Source organism: Pristiophorus japonicus, chromosome 4 (genome assembly GCF_044704955.1).
Source record: "Pristiophorus japonicus isolate sPriJap1 chromosome 4, sPriJap1.hap1, whole genome shotgun sequence".
Classification (NCBI taxonomy): domain Eukaryota; kingdom Metazoa; phylum Chordata; class Chondrichthyes; family Pristiophoridae; genus Pristiophorus; species Pristiophorus japonicus.
Genome location: NC_091980.1, coordinates 193,625,625 through 193,631,624, shown reverse-complemented (window position 1 = coordinate 193,631,624; position 6,000 = coordinate 193,625,625).

The window sequence follows — 6,000 nt, the reverse complement described above, 5'->3', positions numbered from 1 at the left end:
TCTCTCTCTGTCTCCTCTTATGCGCATGTAATGATGACCCTTGACCTCCTAAATCGCGGGAACAAAGCGTTGCCATGCCGTTACTAAGGACGGTGACACTTTACAGCAGAAGGTCAGAAAGATTTAACACTAACGGCCATTTCAGATCGCACGCGGGAACAGCCAATTTTAAAAATGGAGACTAGGGGCTTTGAAAATGGGCGACAAGACAGCGATCCAAAAACCCATTTTTACCGCCCATGCCGGAAATAACGCCCATTTTTGTGCGATCAGCACAATAGTGTAAAATCTAGCCAATTGAAATTTACAACAATCAGATTCTTACACCGCAGCACAAAGTACAAGCTTTTTTGCAGTCTTAAAAGTCACCACCTACAAGGCACAAGTCATGATGGAGTGTGATGGAGTGTGACGGGGTGTGACGGGGTGTGATGGAATGTGATGGATTGTGACGGAGTGGGTCGGGGTGTGATGGAATGTGATGGATTGTGATGGATTGTGACGGAGTGTGATGGATTGTGACAGAGTGTGATGGAGTGTGATGGGGTGTGATGGAGTGTGATGGATTGTGACGGAGTGTGATGGATTGTGACGGAGTGTGATGGGGTGTGATGGATTGTGACGGAGTGTGATGGGGTGTGATGGAATGTGATGGATTGTGATGAATTGTGACGAAGTGTGACGGGGTGTGATGGATTGTGACGGAGTGTGATGCGGTGTGATGGAATGTGATGGATTGTGATGGATTGTGATGGAGTGTGATGGGGTGTGACGGAGTGTGATGGAGTGTGATGGGGTGTGGTGGGGTGTGATGGATTGTGATGGAGTATGATGGATTGTGACGGAGTGTGATGGGGTGTGATGGATTGTGACGGAGTGTGATGGGGTGTGATGGATTGTGATGGAGTGTGATGGATTGTGACGGAGTGTGATGGGGTGTGATGGAATGTGATGGATTGTGATGGATTGTGATGGAGTGTGACGGAGTGTGATGGATTGTGACGGGGTGTGATGGATTGTGACGGAGTGTGATGCGGTGTGATGGAATGTGATGGATTGTGATGGAGTGTGATGGGGTGTGACGGAGTGTGATGGAGTGTGATGGGGTGTGGTGGGGTGTGATGGATTGTGATGGAGTGTGATGGGGTGTGCTGGAGTGTGATGGATTGTGACGGAGTGTGATGGGGTGTGATGGAATGTGATGGATTGTGATGGATTGTGATGGAGTGTGATGGAGTGTGATAGATTGTGATGGAGTGTGATGGAGTGTGATGGATTGTGACGGAGTGTGATGGGGTGTGATGGATTGTGACGGAGTGTGATGGAGTGTGATGGATTGTGACGGAGTGTCACAGGGTGTGATGGAGTGTGACGGAGTGTGATGGGGTGTGATGGAATGTGAGGGGTGTGATGGAGTGTGATGGAGTGTGATAGATTGTGACGGAGTGTGATGGAATACTCTCCACTTGCTGGATGAGTGCAGTTGCAACATCCCTCAAGAAGCTCGACATCATGCAGGACAAAGCAGCCGCTTGATCGTAAGGGGAATGCAGGAAGTAACTTGTGGTTCATTGGAATATTTGTATCACATTTTATGATGACTTGATTTTCAATTTAGTTTGTGAATCAGATCCAGATTATTTAAAATGTTAGGTGGAATAGATAATAGAGTTAAGCCGGTTAATTACTTTGGATGTGAACACTGGATGTACAGCGATGGGCTCTCACGCTGGCTGCATATGACTACACTATATGGCACCGGCCAGGCACCGAAAATTGCGCTGACGCACTCAGCAGGCTCCCACTGGCCACCACCGAGGAGAGCGTTGGAGCAGAGCACCGAGATGGTCATAGCCGTTGAGGCTTTTGACACCGCGGGCTCCCCCATCACAGCCCGCCAGATCAAACTCTGGACCAACAAGGACCCCCTCATATCCATGATAAAGAAATGTGTCCTGACTGGGAATTGGGCGCCCACACACAGGGCGTGCCCCGAGGAAGTCAGGCTATTTCAGAGACGGATGGATGAACTCTCCATCCAAGCCGACTGTCTGTTATGGGGCAGCCGGGTAGTCATGCCCCAGAAAGGAAGGGAAGCGATCATCAGTGAACTCCACAGCGAGCACCTGGCATCATGTTAATGAAGGCCTTTGCCCGGTTACATGTATGGTGGCCGGGGATTGACTCAGACCTGGAACACTGGGTTCGCAGGTGCACAACGTGTGCCCAGCTGGGCAATGCCCCCAGGGAACTCCTCATGAAATGCACGCTCAAGACGCGGCTGTCCTTCATTCACCCAGACCTGGCAGATATTGTTGAGGGCAAGCGCCAGTCCTAAACCGAGCTCCATGATCGAGGCTCAAGGGGGAGGTGTATAGAAATAGATGACCCGGTATTTGTTCTTAACCATGCTTTGGGACCCAAATGGCTTGAGGGCACCGTAATTGGCAAAGGAAACAGGGTCATGGTGGTCAGACTAAACAATGGGCAGATATGCCGCAAACACTTGGACCAAGAAAAGACAAGGTTCAGCATAGACACGGAGGAACCGGAAGAAGAGCATGATGAGGTAGCACCCACACCACTGCCAGCGTACGAGCAACAAAGACAGCCCTCAGCATGTACAGTCCCGGCGACCAGCCTGGACAGGCCGGTATCACCTCAAGTGACAGAGACGCGTGCTGAGGCTCAGCCACCAGAGCCACAACTGCGGCGCTCCACGAGAGAGCGTCGACCACCCGATAGACTTAACCTCTGAAACTAAAAAGTCTCAAGGGGAGAGGTGATGTCATGTATTTCACCATCTTGCAATGACAATAGTTATGTAACTGTAACTCATGCACAATGTACCTGTACCCCTGAAATGCACAACCTGACCACAGGGGTGAGCTTGCGGGAGACACTCCTCGCCTGGGTTTCCAGGTATAAAAGGGGAGGTCCCACCGAGGGTCAGCACTCTTTGTTCCTGGGAATAAAGTGAAGGTCACAGTGTGACCGTGTCTGATACATACATGCCTCGTGTGAGTTTGTAACAAGGTGCAGAGACACCACACAACCAATGCATCCACTATCTCTGCAGCCATTTGTTTCAAGACCCTAGGATGCAGGCCATCAGGTCCAGGGGACTTATTCACCCTTAGTCCCATTAGTTTGCTTAATACTGTTTCTCTAGTGATAGCGATTGTTTTAAGTTCCCCCTTCCCATAGCCCCTTGATTATATATTATTATTGGGATACTGTTAGTGTCTTCTACTGTGAAGACCAATACAAAATAGTTCTTCAATGCCTCTGCCATTTCCCTGTTTCCCATAATTAATTCCCCAGTCTCATCCACGAAGGGACCAACATTTACTTTAGCTACTCACTTTCTTTTTATATACCTGTAGAAGCTCTTACTGTCTGTTCTTATATTTCTTGCTAGTTTATAATCTATCTTCTCTCTCTTCATTTTTTTTTAGTTGCCCTTTGCTGGTTTCTAAAACTTTCCCAATCCTCTGGCCTACCACTATTCTTCACATCATTGTATGCCTTTGTTTTCAATTTGATACCGTCCTTAACTTCCTTAGTTAGCCACAGATGGTTCATTCTTCTCTTAGAGTCTTTCTTTCTCATTGGAATATATCTTTGCTGAGAATTGTGAAATATCTCCTTAAATGTCTGCCACTGCTTTTCCAGCATCTTATCCTTTAATCTATTTTCACAGTCCTCTTTAGCCAACTCTGTCTTCATAACTTTGTAATTACCTTTATTTAAGTTCAGAACACTAGTTTGAGACCTAAGTTTCTCACCCCCAAACTGAATTTGAAATTCTAACATTCTAACACTCTTCCCGAGAGGATCCTTTACTATGAGATCATTAATTAATCCTATCTCATTACACATTACCAGATCTAAAAAAGCCTGTTCCCTGGTTGGTTCCACAATGTATTGTTCTAAGAAACCATCCCCAATACACTCTTCCTCAAGGCTGCGTTTGCCAATTTGATTTGCCCAATCTATATGTAGATTAAAATCGCCCATGATTATTGCAGTACTTTTCTTACATGCCTCCATTATTTTTTGATTTATACTCTGTCCGACAGTGTAGCTACTGTTAGGGGGTCTATAGACTACTTCCACCAGTGACTTATTTCCCTTATTATTTCTTATCTCCACCCAAACTGATTCTATGCCTTGATCTTCTGAGCCAATATAATTTCTTACTACTGCACTGATCTTATCCTTTATTAACAGAGCTACTCCACCTCCTTTTCCTTTTTGCCTATCCTTCCGAAATGTCAAATACCCCTGAATATTCAATTCCCAGCTTTAGTCACCTTACAACCACATCTCTGTAATGGCTATAAGATCATAACCATTTACTTCTATTTGTGCTGTCAGCTCACCTATCTTGTTACGAATGCTGCATGCATTCAGATAAAGAGCTTTTAATTTTGTCTTTTTACCATTTTTCCCTACTCTGACTCTACTTTCTGATGCACTCTTATGTGTATATGCTCTGTTCCTTCCTGTCACACTCTGGTTATCATTACCCATATCGCTACCCACTATTGCCTTCTCCTTTCTCTTGACTTTTAAATTTCCCCTCACCTGAACCCTCTGCACCACCACCCCCCGCCTCTATTTAGTTTAAAGCGCTAGTTATTCGATTCTCCAGGATACTAGTCCTAGCATGGTTCAAGTGAAGCCCATCCCAATGGAACAACTCCCCCTTTCCCCAGTACTGATGTCAGTGCCCCATGAATTGAAACCCATTTCTCCCACACCAATCTTTGAGCCACGTGTTCATTTCTTATTTACCCTATGCCAATTTGCTCGTAGCTCAGGTAGTAATCCATAGATTATTACCTTTGTGGTTCTGCTTTTTAATTTAGTCCCTAGCTGCTCAAATTCCCTTAAAAGAACCTCCTTCTTTGTCCTACCTATATCATTGGTACCTACATGGACCACAACAACTGGATCTTTCCCCTCCCACTCCAAGTTCCTCTCCAGCCCAGAGGAGATGTCCTTAACCCTGGCACCGGGCAGGCAACACAACCTTCGGGACTCATGCTCTCAGCTGCAGGGAACAGTATCTATCCCACTAAATATACTGTCCCCTACCACTACAACATTTCTTTTTACTCCCCCAACTTGAATGGCTCCCTGTACCACGATACTGTGGTCAGTTTTCTCATCCTCCCTGCAGTCACCGTTCTCGTCTGCACAGGGAACAAGTACCTCGTACCTGTTGGACAATTGCAAGGGCTGAGGCTCCTCCAATGCTACCTTCTGGATCCCCATACCTGCCTCACTCATAGTCACACCCTCCTGTCCCTGGCCACCGACCAAATTTGAATGATTTAACCTAAGGGGTGTGACTGCCTCCTGGAATGTAGTGCTCAGGTAACACTCCCCCTCCCTGATGTATCACAGTGTCTGAAACTCAGACTCCAGCTCATCAACTCTGAGCCAAAGTTCCTCAAAGCAGCCAACAGTTACTGCAGATAGAAAACATAGAAAACAGAGAAAATAGGTGCAGGAGCAGGCCATTCAGCCCTTCTAGCCTGCACCGCCATTCAATGAGTTCATGGCTGGACATGAAACTTCAGTACCCCATTCCTGCTTTCTCGCCATACCCCTTGATCCCGCGAGTAGTAAGGACATCATCTAACTCCCTTTTGAATATATTTAGTGAATTGGCCTCAACTACTTTCTGTGGTAGAGAATTCCACAGGTTCACCACTCTCTGGGTGAAGAAGTTTCTCCTCATCTCGGTCCTAAATGGTTTACCCCTTATCCTTAGACTGTGACCCCTGGTTCTGGACTTCCCCAACATCGGGAACATTCTTCCTGCATCTAACCTGTCTAAACCCGTCAGAATTTTAAACGTTTCTATGAGGTCCCCTCTCATTCTTCTGAACTCCAGTGAATACAAGCCCAGTTGATCCAGTCTTTCTTGATAGGTCAGTCCCACCATCCCGGGAATCAGTCTGGTGAATCTTCGCTGCACTCCCTCAA